The 15,960-nt window shown below is 40.9% G+C and overlaps 1 pseudogene; it reads right to left on the bottom strand.

Annotated features, from left to right (window-relative positions):
- Positions 1-14,825: 14,825 nt before the first annotated feature.
- On the bottom strand, positions 14,826-15,139 carry LOC123641983 (annotated as a pseudogene).
- Between the last annotated feature and the right edge of the window lie 821 nt (positions 15,140-15,960).

Raw genomic sequence — 15,960 nt, 5'->3', positions numbered from 1 at the left:
TTAATCTAAACTTGTATACCATGCAACTCAGAAAACTCATCTGTTTAGCTGAGTGTTGATCTAGCTCAATATTTGTGTTGTGTTCATTTGGTTTAGTATTTTACATTATAGGCTGAAGAATTATTGAGGACATATACTGTATTTGTTTTATCTGCCTTAGAATATGTCTTTCCCCTGGACAACCTTAATCAAGGATGATCTATTCTACATTGTATACCTTAGGCATGGATCATAAAGAAAGCAATTATTATTATTATTTTTTGGTAATTGATTTCAATTCAATTCAATGCAATTGAAATCAATTGGCAATTGATTTTTTTAAAAAAAGACATCATTACAACATATATATCTATATGAATGTGGTTTTATTTCATTTTCTTAATGCTGTATGTTATGAACTGGATGTTCATGTCTCCCCAAATTCATATGTTGAAGCCCTAACTGCTAATGTGATGGTATTTGGAGGTGGGACCTTTGGGAAGTAATTAGGTTTAGATGAAGTCATGAGGATGGGGTCCACATGATACGATTAGCTTCCTTATAAGAAGAGGAAGACAGAACAAAGCTTTCTTTCTCTTCAGCACATGAGGACACACAGGAAGATAGTCTGCAAGCCAGGAAAAGGGCCCTCACTGGGAACTGAATTTTATAACATCTTGATTTTGGACTTTCTAGCCTCCAGAACTGTGAGAAATGTCTGTTGATTAAGCCACCCAGTTTACGGTATTTTGTTATAGCAACCTGAGTTGACTAACACATTGTATAAAAGTAGATAGAGATTATGAAGGATGATTGGAGGGCACAAGGTGTAGGTATAAGAGGTTGATGGGAGATAAAAGATTGGAAAAGTAGCTTGGCACCAGTTTAGAGAAGTTTTGATCCTTAAGTAAAAAAGTTTTGACGTTTGGCAGGCAAAGGGAAAATATCAGGTCTTTGAAGAAAGGAGCGACATAACCAGAGTCATGCTTTGGGAAGATCAATCGTACATCCAAGTGCTGGAGAAGGGTCAAGTGTGGAGGGGAGAGGCAACGAGGCCATCGTGCTCGTGACCCTGCTCTGAATTGCTGAGCTGAGCAAGTGTGACCGACATCATATTGTTGGAGGCCTTTCCAGCTAAGGGTCCTTGTTGTTATCCCAGAAGTGAGGAGCACTGTCTACTTGCCTGCAAGCTGAAACAAAAAACTATGTTCATAGTTGCACTTATCCATGGAAAACCAAGTAGATAAAGTTGACAAATTAAGAATGAACTGTTAGTGAGCCAGAGAGCACTAAAGGGGATTGTACTGAGCAGTGATTAGGCTTATGCTGTATACATCTTGCACGTCTCTTTCTCTCTCTATTTACCTACACCCACACAGGTTTTATACATTTACTAGTTAGGAATTCCCAAAACCAAAGATCCACAGAAAGGAGAATTCACAAGGCGAGAGGCACCCAAGGACAAAGCTTTAACAATATGTGAACAAGCGATAAAAAAGGGTTTCCAAAGTTTCGAGGGAGTGGTTCTCATTTTCTCAAGTTTGTGAGGTTATCTATAGATGCAGGAATGGGTTAAATAAACAGGCCTGGTTGTTGACTTCTTCCTGAGCCCTGTGCTCCTGGAGATCAGGAATGGCTAAGAATTCCCCCCACCCAACAATTTTGTGTCTTGGAAAGTGGTTTATTGCAAAGAATTTCTCTTTCCCATATGACTTAGATAAGACTCATGGATGCCTCTCTTGTTTGCTTATGACAAGGTCAGACATGGACCCTTCAAATTCCCATTCTTTGCCTCATAAATGATTAGTTGAGCTGTCTGTACTCACTCAGCAATATGAACAAAACACCTGCCACATTGACTTAACCAAACTTTCCTAAGCTTCTCTCCTTCCTCCAGGACCTTGAACTTTGACTCTCCCCACCCCCAGCCTAAGGCAGCATACAGACCATCCTTAATGTCCTGAGCACTGACTGACCTCAGGGAAAATATTACCCATCAACTATCCTCTAAGTCCACCCTTTCATCCCACTTATCCATGTGGGGTCTTTTCTAGTCTTATTCACTCCTCCCTATAAAAAGCCTTTTTCTGTCTGGCTTTTGAGAGGCCCAAAGATCTCACGGTCAGAGCATTCTCCTTATTGCAATAGTCCCCCGCAACAATCGCTCTATTGTAATAGTCCGTTTACCCCTTTTGCAATAATCCCTTTGAATAAAGTCTATCTTTACTTAAGTCCGGATTTGTTTTTTATTTGACAAGCAGGGTGTGGAGATAAAGTTCTTGAGAAGAGCCTGGGAGGGTGCTACTGCCAACTTTGTTCCTTTCCTTCCTGGACTCTCCAACAATAACAAAAAAGAAGATAGCACAGTGATCACTGGGATGTATAACCTATTGTGACCAGGGACCCTTTTAACTAGAATGGATCTTAAAGATTAACCATCAGTTTTCAAGTGAGAAAGCTATGACCCTATACATCAATTTTCTACTGCTATGTAACAAACCACTTGAAACTTAGTAGCATAAAATGACATTTATTTATTTAGAAGAAAATTCTGTGGTTGGCAACCTGGGTTGGCCCCAGTTTTTTTAGCTGTGTTAGACTGGGCTGGGCTCACTTGTGGATGTGTGATGGGCTTCCAGGTCAGCTGGGGACGGGCTGGTTCAGGAGGGTGTCAGGTATTTCATCTCTGCTTCACATGGGCCCTCATCCCCCAGCCAGTTAGCTTGGGCTTTTCACGTGGTGGCTGCACAGGGTTCCAAGAGATTGAGTGGACGTGTGCAAAGCTTTTTGACCCCCAGAATCAGAACTGGCATCACATTGCTTCCAATGTATTCTGTTGGCCAAAGCAAGTCACAAAGTCAGCTCATATTTAAGAGGTGGGGAAAGATTTCATGGCTTGAATGGGAGACACTGCAAGGAATTATGGGCACTTTTGCAATCCACAAAATCCCATGAGATGAAATAGTTTGCCCAAATTCCAGATACCTAGTCAGTGGCAAAGCTGGCACTGAAAGAAATGGTATGTATCTTAGTTCAGTACATTTTGCTTATCGTAGTTCTGCAATCTCCAGATAATATTCTGATTAGGGACTTTGAACTAGAAGGAAAAGGAAGACTCTCCCTTTTACAGAGGATTTTCCATGTGAAGCAAATGGGAGGAGGGAGACAGACAGGGCTATTCTACAGGACTCTGCAGGCTGTGCCTTGCATAGGAGCACCAGGTTGTGACGGTGCGTCGGAACTGAAACCCAGTCTGTGCTCTGCCTGTAAGCCATGTGCTCTTGCGCAGAGTTTTATTCGCTTGTAGAAACAAATTTCCTTTTGCCAATATCTACAAAAGCACTGTTCCGCCTGAGGGGGTGCCTATTTCTAATCCTCTCAAAGCTCTCGCAAGCTACTCTGGTTTTGGACGCAGCTCTCAATGCTGCTAAGAAGTTGAATGTGAAGACAGCTATTCCGAGCTCTTCCCCCAAATGGGCTATTCTGATGAACAGCCCAGAGATGTTTGCATTTGGAAACTGTTAATGAAAACTAGTCTAAGGACTGAGAAATAACTGATGACAAAAAAAGGCAAATCCAATTTTGAAAGCCTATAAAGGAATTTTCAGGAACAGGAAGAGTTCTCCTTATTGTTTTTGGTTCATCCCACACTTGGCTTCCTGTTCCTCTTACCACTTCCCTCCGGCCCCTCTTTCTCTCTCGAAATAGCTCTTCCGTAGGTGTCGTCAACCACGCCGGTTGTGTGCTTTGTCTCAGTCACCTCCCTAGCAACTCACTCCTTCTGTTCACTGATTTCTGTGGGCTGTTCTACTTGAGTTTTCTCTCTGCACGTGGTTTATTACCCTTTGAAATCCAATCTCTTTACTTCTAAATCTCTGAAGAGAAATGATTTCTTTGCAGGAAACTGATGGTAAGAATAATGTATAAGATAATACCCGCAAATTTGAAGGTGTTTTCTAAATTAATTCTACAAGTGCTTCTAGACAATTAGTTCGGTGCTACCAAGTGGTTCTGTGAGACACTCGCCCCATGAGATCTCTGACCAGCACCCTGCAGTTAATTGCGTTTGGGAGACATTCCATGTCCCATCCCCATCTTAGAAAGTCACATGCACGTTTATATATTAGAGGCTCCAGAAGGTCCTCCAGAAATGAACTCATTTAACATTTTTAAATGTCCTTAAATTTATTTGATTAGGAAGACTTTTATTCCCTTAAACCTACTAATATCTAGTAGGTCTAATATTCCATGGTGCACCACTTTGAGAAATTCTGCTCTACCTGATACTGCAATGCATAGAAGTATGAGGTTTAATAGAAATTAGATAAGATTAAGCACCATGTTGCTTGAGTCTGACTCCATCTCACTGCTCACCGTCTGCCTGACTTTCAGGGGACCATTCACTCAACTCCTCCTAACTTCAACTCAGTTTCACCTTCTTCACAAACCCTCCCCTCCTCACCTCAGGCTTTTGTGGCCTCTAATAGTCCTGAAATTCTCTTGCATTCACCATGTTACTAATCTTGCCTTTAAGTTTCTCATAGAGACTTGTCATGTCCCTGGCTTTAATCCTGACCCCTGTCTCTCATGTGAAGTTTGAAAGAATTATCCTAACTGGGACCCCTGCCTCAGATATGGAACTTCAGCCCCCACTGCACTTCCAGTCTGGTCTTTATTCTGGCACTGGAGGCATTTCACACTTTCATTTTAAATCCAAGTATTCATTTAACTCCCATTTTAAAAATCTCTGATAAATCCCTGTTGCCTATAAGTATAAACTACAAGTTCAAACTTTTTATTCTGGCCTGCAAAGCACATGCCAAACTGGCCCAATGTAACTTACCTGCTTTATTTCTTATTACTCTTCAAGCACCTGATGTCCTAGCTGTGCTGGAGTTCCTGTTGTTTCCTAAATATGATAAACACTTTGCACATGGGCTTAACTCTCTATCTATTCTATTTAGAAGCTCCTTGCCATCCTTCAGGGTCAATCATGAATATCACCCTTCTGGGCAGCCCTGCTCTCTCTGTTGTGCTCATACCTATATAGTAGCACTTAATCACATTGCATTCCAGATGGTCATGGCTCTGAATTTCTATTAGATTATGAACCCTTTGATTGCAACATCTGTAGGTCTGTATCATTGGCTTCATGGTATCTCAATGCAGAGCACAGTGTTAGCCATATAGAAGGCATTCAGTTAATGTTCGTGAGTAGATTAAAAATGAACCAGCACCTTCCATTTAGATCTGGAAGGTATCTTTATAATGCTCTATCAAGGGCTGGTATATATATGGCTCCCTTCTTCCAAGTTTTAAACTCACGCTAGCTATTGAGAATCAAAAATGCCACTTTTCCCAGAGCTCAGGTGTAGTTTTAGAATTGATACCAGCACATTGCTGCTGGAAGTCACTACTGATTGGTTAAAGTCAGCACATACCTTGAAATCTATTTCCCCTCCTTAATATATTTGAACTCTCTTATTTTATAGATGAGAAAATGGGCTTCATGAGTTATCCAAGAGCAAATAAGTATCAAACTCATGATTTGAATCCAGGTCTTTTGTTTACTACTCCAGCGCTCTTTCCACCACACTGAGGGGCTACCTTTGCTAATTTTTATTTTATTCCTGTATTTTCTGTGCTCTTCAATTAGCTTGAAATTCTCCAAGGGAAAGAACTAAAGAGTACGCATCTTTTTAATATCTCTTATTGTCTTGTACATCGTAGGTACTCAATATACGTCTGCTGATTATTTAAACTGTAATTTGCATGCCATGATATGCTTGAAGTGGTTGAAAAGGTTTCTGTTTCTCTCCTGTTTAAAATATCTTCTCCATCCCTTTGTGTTTTCACAATCAGTGTGAGACAAGACTGTTTCAAGGGCAGGTAACCTTCAGCTCAGTTTCTGCCTGGCACATGGTAAATTGTGAATGGAGAGATGAGCTTTAACTGTACCTCTCGGTTCTGTCATTCCACGTTGCAGCACTGGCCTTATCATCACAATGACTTATAAAATTGCCAGACGTTTTGTGAACACTAAATTTACAATCACGGTTTCACCAAGTATCTCCACTCAAAACTAGGCATACTGCTTGTAACTTAGCTGTCACAACTGGGGAAAAAAGTAAAATACATTTGTAAATCTGAGTGCTGAGCATCATGCAACACATCAGACACACCCAATCTTCCCTTCCCATATGGGATTTGTGAATCCACATTTAAATAGAACAAAAAAAAATCCCCCTTTTTACCCTTTATATCCCTTTTCTTGAGTATCTAGAATCAATGATAGATTTTTTTCTCTTATAGCAGCTGCTTACACATAGCTATGAATCAGAAAACTACTGGGAAGTGTATCTATCTTCTGGATGCTAACGTGGCTATCTCCTCCAAATTATCCATCTCTTCTACTCCTGCCCTGACTTTGACTTACCAACATGCTGGACATTTCCATTATGGGAATCATTCTTTTACACCAATGTATTATATTTCCTGAAGGCAACTGCTAAAACACCACAAATGCCCATTCCATGGACATTTCAGTATGAGATATTTGAACCAGTCAATTTCCCATAGAGGGCTAAGAATATAGGATCCTAGGTACGCAAGAGTTCCTGTTTTTTGAGAATTGTTGGTTAAGAATTAGAGAGCAAGAAAGTCTAAGATTTCCTGGGTATGGAGGTTCCAAGCACCCAAGAGGCAGCACATGGACACTTGTCACTCTGTCCCTCTGCAGGGTGGGTTTCTCTCTCTTTTCTTTGCCTTGCCCACTCCTAGTCAGTATCCCAGGCCCAGCGCCAATGTTGCTTTTCCAGTGAAGAGTCTCACATCCACCAGGCAGTTAATTACCCCCTTGTCTGTCTGTGCTTCCGATGTATTTCACATTGATCTTGTGGGATCACCATTTGGCATGATATTTAGTGGTATATTAATCTGTTTTTCCCCTTCCAAATCACAAACACTTTTTTTCCTGTTTATTTATTTTTGGATGCCTAGTCCTTAGAACAATTCCTGGCACTTAGTGTGTCCTCATTAAATGTTTTTGGAATTAAATTGAACCCAAGGCATTTGACAATTATTAAAATAGAGCAAACCTGCTATTGGAAAAAAAAGGAATTCTACATTTTGAGGCATTCTCAAGAGTTAGGAGTAGTATCTTTCAATGTGCAAAGCATTGATCTATCTCTTTTGGGCATTTAAAATCTTTTTCTATAGTTAGAAATAACAGAACTACTTCTATAACTTTTACTTACTTCTACAGAATTAAAAATGAGCCGCTCCCTCCCCTTTACACTGATTTCTGTCTTTCTTTCTTGCTTTTTCTCTTTAGATGGCTTTGACTTACTTTTATAGAGGTTGCTACTCCCTCACGTTTGACGTGGTTGATTTATTTTTCCTCCGCTTCCTCCTCGACCTTCTCTCTTCCTCTTCCCTTGCATCAGTGATGTTGCTGTCATCAGTCATCATTGTCACCATTACCCTCTATTGCCCTTGCTCTGTGTGCCAGATGCTTTACAAACACTATCTCACTCTTAATCGTCACAATTTTTTTTGCAGCAAAGGTCTTATTTTCCCTTTGTAAAGATGAAAAAACAGGTTCAGAGACATTTAAGAACTTGCCCAGTATCGCAGAGCTCCGTTTAATGCTAGGACTGTCTCTCCCTCTCCTTCTCCCTCTCCTTCTTCTGTTCTTCCTCCTCTTCTTTTTCTTCTCCTCCTTTTTCTTTTTCTTCTTCTTCTTTTTTTTTCTTTCAGTATAAAGCCAAAATTTGGTTTCAAATTCTGCTTTTACTTCTGAAAGTGAATTTCTTTTGTTGATTAATGCATGTGCATGGTATGGGCAGTTTTTACACACTTAAGCCCTCTTTGAACTCCAGCTCAAGTTGAGAGCTGGATTATCTCACTGCTGCAGAGAGATGCCTGTGCTCTCATACACATCTGCATAACTCACTTGTTATCAGCCCAAAATTTATATCCAGGGCCTAATCTGTGCTCACTCTGTGGGTGGCTCTTTCAGAAACAGATTTTCCTCTTCCTCTCACCAGTTTGTTATTCCTGATCCCTTATTTTAGATACAACATTTTTCTTCTGGAAAATATTATATTTCACTGTAGTCTGGTTTCACTAGTGCAGTAGCAATGGCATTTTTGTGGATTTATGGGCAATCAGACTTAAAAATTGTATTATATCCTTAAGGAAGCTAATTATTAAGCTTGGAGAGATCGCTAGAGACCCTTATCCAGGATTTGGGCACACATAGTACAGGTGCATTACCGATGTTTCTCTAATAGGAAAAGACGGGATAAGTCCCAAATCAAACTAGGAAATTTTCCTTCTACCTTGTTACATTCTTAACTATCACTGACCCAGATAGATGGTAGTAGATGGGCTGAGAGCTAACTTAGGTAGGATGTGGCTGCCCTTGCAGCCTCCTCTGAGTTTGTGGACATTCTTAAAGAAGATGCCAGCCCTGGGGAATAGAGCTGCCTGTGCTCCCAGAGGTCGCCCCATGTAAATGGTGTGATGATTAAAGTATCTTCTCTACTATTGATGTGTGTCCCCCATGGCTTCATTGTCCCCAAACTTCAAATGTTCCTCCAGAGGATGCTGCTATTGAGTCTCTGTTTTATTGCATTCTTTTTTCAGGGGTGGGCGCCGCCGATCTCAGGAGACATCCCTGGTTCCAGCGCCGTTTTCTTCAGACCTGCCATCTGCTCCTGCACATAACTCCACCAACCACAGTTTCCATGATTTACTTCATTACGTCTCCATGTCCCCTTATACAGTGCATGATTTTTATGGAGTTGGTGTTTCTAGGGGAGGAGAGCGGAAAAGAATGAGGGGGTTTATAAACATAATGAGACTGAGTTTTGCTTAAAGATGTTCCAAATCACCCACTTATAAATTGTTCAGAGAGGCAGCTTTTAAAATTGGCCAGGGAGCTAGAAGGAAAAGAAGTAAAAATAATTCAAGGTCAGCAGATATATACTTAGATAATAAATTCAAAGAGAAGCAGATGAAGAAACCTGGATAAACAACTAAAAACCAACAAACGAAAATAACAGATTGCAACTGGGCCACACAGCTGACACACGAATAGTAAATCCTGACAGGGAAAAGTTGTGAACCAGGCAGGCCGGGGAGGCAGAGATTAGCCGAGGACCTGGGGTCTGACAGCTCCAAAGTCCTGGTGTCCCTGCTTGAGAAACGCACTAGAGGCAGGGCAGGATGAAATTTCCTCTTTGCCACAGCATCAAAGCAAGATAAATATGCCACTCAGTGGTGCCAACATCATTATCCTCATCTGAGCTACGACCCCTCTCTAGCCCCCTGCTGAACTTCAGGCCCTTTTCCCAGGGGGCACATTTATAAAAGAGCTGTGCATGTGTTCCTTCATCCAATCAACACACTTACTTGCCAGGAATTATGCTAGCTGCTTACAAATATTGATCTATATTTGTATAGTGATTTATAGTTTGCCAGATAGGTTCCAATACAAGCCTCCCAACAACTTGGGAAGTAGATTTTAATGTTGTCATTTTATAGATAGGGTAGAGATAGGGAAACTCAGGAGGTTCACAGCTCTGGAGTGGAAAATCTGGCATGGAACATCTATTACTACTCGGTATACAAGGCACAGGATTAGTTGCTGAGATGCCAGAGATGAATAAGACACAATCTCTGCCCTGGAGAAGATTAGAAACTAATACAGGAGAGCCAAGATGAACAAAGACTTACTTCCCATGAATAATGCAAGACATAAACTAAGTATGATAAGAGAGGTGCAGATAAGAGAGGTGTAATTGAGTGGGGCTTGATAAGAATTTGAGGAATCTTCCCTTCTGAGGGCATTTGAGTCATAGTTGAGAACCGATAAAGTCAAATGCAGTCTCTAAGGTCAAAGGAATGAATCGTAAATGGGGACATTTCGGGTAGTGGTGATCAGAAGGTGGGAAAGATACTTTCGGGAGGGAAATCCTGCCAGCTGACTCCCCATTTGTACAATGTAGAGAGTTTTTTTGTTATTAAATATGACAATTTGTCCTGTGTTTTGGAGGCAAGTGGCTAAGGATGGATTCCCTAGGAAGTGGATTAAAACTCCATCATTAGAGGGTTTCACCACTGTGGAAGTGATTCCTCCTCCGTGCCTACTCTGAAATTGCTTGGGTCCTAGCCTGTGTTTGACTCTGCATGTGAGAAAACTCAGGCAATGGGTTAGAAATCCACCACTGTGCAATACCTCCTATAACTCCCCTCCTCTAATCTCTATCCCCATGGCTTCTACCCTAGCCGGGTTCCAGTTTTCACCTAAACTGTTACATTGGCCTCTTCCTGTAGGCTCTCTAGACCCTCTGTCCTACACTGCTGGATAGTGACAAGTTTAACTTACAGCCATGATTCCTATTACTGCTGGGTTCAAAAATATTTGATGACTTAGAGAAAAAAATCATGATATGATCCTGAAGGCTAATGTGGCATGCGTCTTGGTTTGCTCAGGACAGTCCCAATTTATACCTGCAGTCCTAGTGTTATAGTTCTCCCTTACACTCTCAAATGCACTTTGGTTTGGTTGTCACTCTACTTTAAGTCCCCAAACATCTGGTCCTGACTTCCCTTTCCAGACCCATAGTTCACCCCACCCCTCCCTGGCATGGCACTCAGTGCTATAGGTACAGTCCTTCCAACTGTCCGCAGCCAGGCCCTGTGCTATTGCAACTTTGTACTTTTGCACTGGAGTGGCTTGTTTTGCCTGTTTTACTTTCTCATCTTTCAAACCAAGCTCAGACGCTACATTTTCCTTCTAGCCAATTCAGTTTGCTCCATAATTAATTGCTCCCTCTATCTGGACCCACAACATTTCTTTCATCTCTACCATAGCAATTAATTCCTTCTGCCATTTTTTTTCATTATTGTATATAGAGCAGACTCCTTAACTAGAATGTGAGTTCCTTAACGGCATGGTCTGGGTTGAGTGTCTTTCTTGCCATCAGTGGCTTTGTGGCCCAGTATTTTATATGTTGGAAGGGGCTCAAAAGTGTTGTCATGACTTAGATGTTGACTAGTTCAGTAAACTGGAAGTTAATTCATGACTGCTCAGTTTAGATAGGATTATTCTCTTTTCAACACATAGATCTCCTAGGGTTTCTGTGACCCTTTGCACTTTGCCAGAGGGATCTCACATGACCTCCTCTTATTTAACCAGGTCACAGGTTTCAGCCACAGACACATTATCCTTCACCATATATTCCTTGCATCATTAATAACCACTATCCCTTTCTGTTTACATTATTTATTGAATACCTGTGTCCAACCTTGAGCAAACCAATATAAGTCAATCAAGGGCTATAAAGCACATTAAGGTGTAATTGTTTGCTGTATGAAAGAATTCTACATAGGATTGCTTTTGGTAGTCAATTCCTATTATTTTCTTTTAAAAAATAGTTGAGGAATATATTTATTAAATAGTTAGAATCTGTATTTTGAATATTGTGAATGGATTTGTATCTTGATATTGGTTATCCTTTCTTAGTTTCCTGATTGTTCTGAAATAAATCCATTTTACTTTTGACCACTCTGGGTTTCTGCCCCTTTCAGTTCTTCACTTTTATGTAGACAAGTTAAGACTTCAGCCCTAATTATCCCTGGTAGATCATCAGGTGAACATTTGTCATTCTTTTTAGTCACCTGGCATCTTTGAATATTCTTCTACATTTGAGGAAGTTATTACATTATTTATAAGTAACCTGCCACTATAGAAGACAAAAATATTTGTTTTCCTAACTTCTCTTCTACTGGGGCTTCAGCATGTGGCTTTGGTGTTTGCAGGCAGAATGCCCTGGCCAAAACTTGAATTGAGAGCACTAGTGCACAAAGAAAGAGTTACCTTGTGGGGAACCACCATGGCAAGGATGGTGAAAGTTAGATCTGATTTCTGAAGCAGGAGTGTCTGGGATTTCAGGATACGTGATATGCCTAACCTTGGTCATGTTGGAGGCACAGCTACAGGGCCTCAGGCCAGTCGGGGAAAAAATAAAATTATAATACCAATGAAGTAGCATTGTAGTATGATTTTGCTATTAATTCTGGCTACAGGACCTGTTTTTCTGCTTCTCTGACCCTTGAGAAAATTCTGTGAATGACTAATATCCTTTAATAAACAATTATCTGTTTAAACTAGCTAGAGTTAGTTTCTGTTGCTTGCAACTAAGACAATCGTCATGGATATAGAACCCACATTATGTCCAGGGCTAGTTCATCGTGTTGTTTCTGCCTCTGGTAATGGTCTGTCACGGCAGAAGTGATGGTGAGACAGGGCATCCTGCTGTGGTGTGTGTCTCTGTAGCGTAGCCAGTGTCTGTGACCTGAAGTCCTAGACTGAGACTGTGAAAGAACTCTCAACATCTGTTGATTTTTCTGCATCTCTGTTTCCATTATATGAGCCCAACCTATCATCAAGAAAGGATAACCAATATCAATTCTCTTCCAGGGCTACTGCAACAGTCTTCGAACCCATTTCCCTGGGTGCAGTCTTAGCTCTCTGTAATTCATTCTCCATTCTACATCTGGAGGGAGCTTTCTAAAGCTTGCATTTGATCCTGGCATTCTACTTTGTGATCCTCTTTAATAATGGCTTTCTGGGCTGTGCGCAGTGGCTCACGCCTGTAATCCTAGCACTCTGGGAGGCTGAGGCAGGAGGATCGCTCAAGGTCAGGAGTTCGAGACCAGCCTGAGCAAGGATGAGATTCCCGTCTCTATTAAAAATAGAAAGAAATTATCTGGCCAACTAAAATATATATATACAAAAAATTAGCCGGGCATGGTGGTGCATGCCTGTAGTCCCAGCTACTTGGAAGGCTGAGGCAGAAGGATCGCTTAAGCCCAGGAGTTTGAGGTTGTTGTGAGCTAGGCTGACGCCACGGCACTCTAGCCCGGGCAACAGAGTGAGACTGTGTCTCAAAAAAAAATAAAAAATAAAAAAAAAAATAATGACTTTCTGATCCTTTTTGAATAAAATATAAAGTCCCCAATTATAGCTCTGTCTGCCTTTCCAAGATCATATCTTACCTCTCTTTCCTCCTTTTTTGTGTTCCGAATTCTTTGGGTTCTCTGTCAGTTCCTTGAGCATGATCTTGACCTCTGGGTCACTCTGTTCCTCTGGCTTGGAATACCGTTCCTCACCTCATTCAGCCTCGTTTGTCTGGCTCACTTTTTGCAATAGTCAAGGCCTTGCTACCTGCTGGAAAAGATTAATCCGGAATTCTCAGAGACTTACTGCAATGACTGTATTTGTCATTTGCTCAGAGTCCAATGATGGCATTTCTAGGTTGATAGGTCTATCTCGTAGCCATTCAGGAGCCCAGGCTCCTTCTAGTCTCCATGGCTTCATCGTCTTGTAGGTCCTCGGAGAAGCCCCCATTCAGCGGAGAATGGGAAGGGAGAGAAAATTAAGAATCTCTGGACCAGGCCTGAAAGTGGCAAGTGGCATGCTTCACTTATACACACACACACACACACACACACACACACACACAATCATATAGTCACTCCATTTAAAAGTGAGAATGAGAAATATTGTCTATCAGTGTACCTGCAAGACACAGGAGTCTCTGCCACAGAGCTCATTAACTTTTAGGCCTCAGCGGTGACTACCTTGTAGAGGACTTCTTTGATTCTCTGCTCCCAAGTCTTTTTAGGTACCCCTTTCTGTGGTCTTAAATCAGCAGGTTTTCTTTTTTTAAAAATTTTTAATCATTTTGGGCACATAATAGTTGTATATCTTTATGGGGTCCATGTGATGTTTTGATACAGGCATACAATGTTATTTAATAATTAATCAAACCTGGGTTATTGGGGTATCCATCACCTCAGGCATTTATTATTTCTTTGTGTTGCAACATTCCAATTCCACTCTTCTAGTTACTTTAAAGTATACCATAATTTACTGTTGATTATAGTCACTTTGTTGTGCTATCAAATATTGTTCATTCTATCTAATTATATAACGATATTTTTCCACCCATTAACCCTCCCCACTTTATCTCCTTCTACCTTATACCCTTCCCAGCCTTTAGTAACCATCATTCTACTCTCTGTGTCCATGAGATCAATTGTTTTTAATATTTAACTCCCACATGTGAATGAGAACATGCAAGATTTGTCTTTATTTGCTTGCCTTATTTCACTTAATATAATGTTCTCCAGTTCCATCCATGTTCTTGCAAATTGGAGGATTTCACTGTTTTTGTGGCTGTATAATATTCCATTGTGCATATGTGCCACATGTTCTTTATCCATTCATCCATTGATGGACACTTACGTAGATTCCAAATCTTGGCTATTGTAAATAGTGCTGCAATAAACATGGGAGTGAAGATATCTTTTTGATACACTGAATTCCACTCCTTTGGATATATACCCAGCAGTGGGATTGCTGGGTCATATGGTAGTTATATTTTCAGTTTTTTGAGGAACCTCCATACTGTTCTCCATAGTGGTTGCACTAATTTACATTCCCACCAATAGTGTACTAGGGTTCCCCTTTCTCTATATCCTCACCAGTATTCATTATTGACTGTGTTTTTGATAAAAACCATTTTAATTGGAGTGAGATGATATCTCATTGTAGTTTTGATTTACATTTCTCAGATGACTAATGATGTTAAACATTTTTTCATATACCTGTTGGCTATCTGTAGGTCTTCTTTTGATAAATGTCTATTCAGATCCTTTGCTCATTCTTAATCATATTAAATTGATTTTTTCCTATTGAGTAGTTGGAGCTCCTTATATATTCTAGTTGTTAATACCTTGTCAGATGGGTAGTTTGCAAACACTTTCTCCCATTATGTGGGGTGTCTCTTCACGTTGTTGATTATTTTCTTTCCTGAGCAGAAGTGGTGGGCACTGGCTTTTTCTTTCCTCTTCTGCAGCTCCTCCCCACCCCCTTGCTTGCTGTTCACCCCTGCAATCCCTGAAGGCCTGCCACTGTGGCTGGCTCTGCTGCTAATCTTGGTGCTGGGCCCTGCCCTCCTGCACTGCACGGTGGGAGGCAGCACAGCCAGAGCAGGAGGTCAGCTGGTCCAGAGGGGCTTCTTTCTCCTCCTCCTTCTTCACTTGTTGGGCCTAAGGGATGGCCTTGAGGAACGGAGGTTCACATCTTGGGCAGTCAAACAGGTGGGAGAAAAGTAACTGAGCACAGGGCTGCTGTGCAGGGGCAGTGTCAGTTTCACAGGCAGCCGGGGGTTTTCCACCCTTCCACCTAGAAGCCAGCCACTCGTGGGAAGTGTGCATGCAGAAGGAAGGGCTCTTCCTTTTATTTTTAGCATTTCAACCCAACTCCGTGTCTATTACTTTACAGATGTGACTTAGTGCAGATGGTCATTGGGGGTTAAGTTTGATCCTTCATTTATCACCTCAAATGTAATGCTTTGTGCACAAAAAGACCATTTATTTCAACTAAAATACTATTTTCTTTGAACTTCAAAAATCCATCACCCCATCCTTTTTTGTAAGTTATAAGTTCTGCAACACTCTGAGTCTCTGTCATATGAAAGTGATCTCCTCATAGCAGTCATTTATTTGTGTTGAAATTTCCTCTCAACCTGTCTGTCTCCCATTCTAAGTTGTGAATTTCTTGAGAGCAAGGACTTTGTTTTATTTATATTGGTTTTCCTAGCATAGAGCACACTATCTGGCACATAGGAGAAGCTCTATAAATATGTCTTGAATGCCTGTGTATTTCATCAGTGAAAGATAAATCTGAGACTTATAGTATATTTACATGCCTTATAGTGCAGAGGTTATAGAGTTCCTAGACAGTAAGAAAATTTAGAAATCTTTTAATCCCCCAAATGATCTCTTTTACAGATAAGACAACTGAAGGCTGAAATACCTTGAGTGAGTTTCCTGAGGTCACACAATTAGTAAGTGGCAGAGCTGAGACTTGAACCCAAGTCTCCTGGTCCCAAACTGAACGCT

This window comes from Lemur catta, chromosome 7 (genome assembly GCF_020740605.2).
Source record: "Lemur catta isolate mLemCat1 chromosome 7, mLemCat1.pri, whole genome shotgun sequence".
Classification (NCBI taxonomy): domain Eukaryota; kingdom Metazoa; phylum Chordata; class Mammalia; order Primates; family Lemuridae; genus Lemur; species Lemur catta.
Note: the sequence above shows the minus strand (reverse complement) of the source record. Positions and strands in the feature narration are given on the sequence as shown.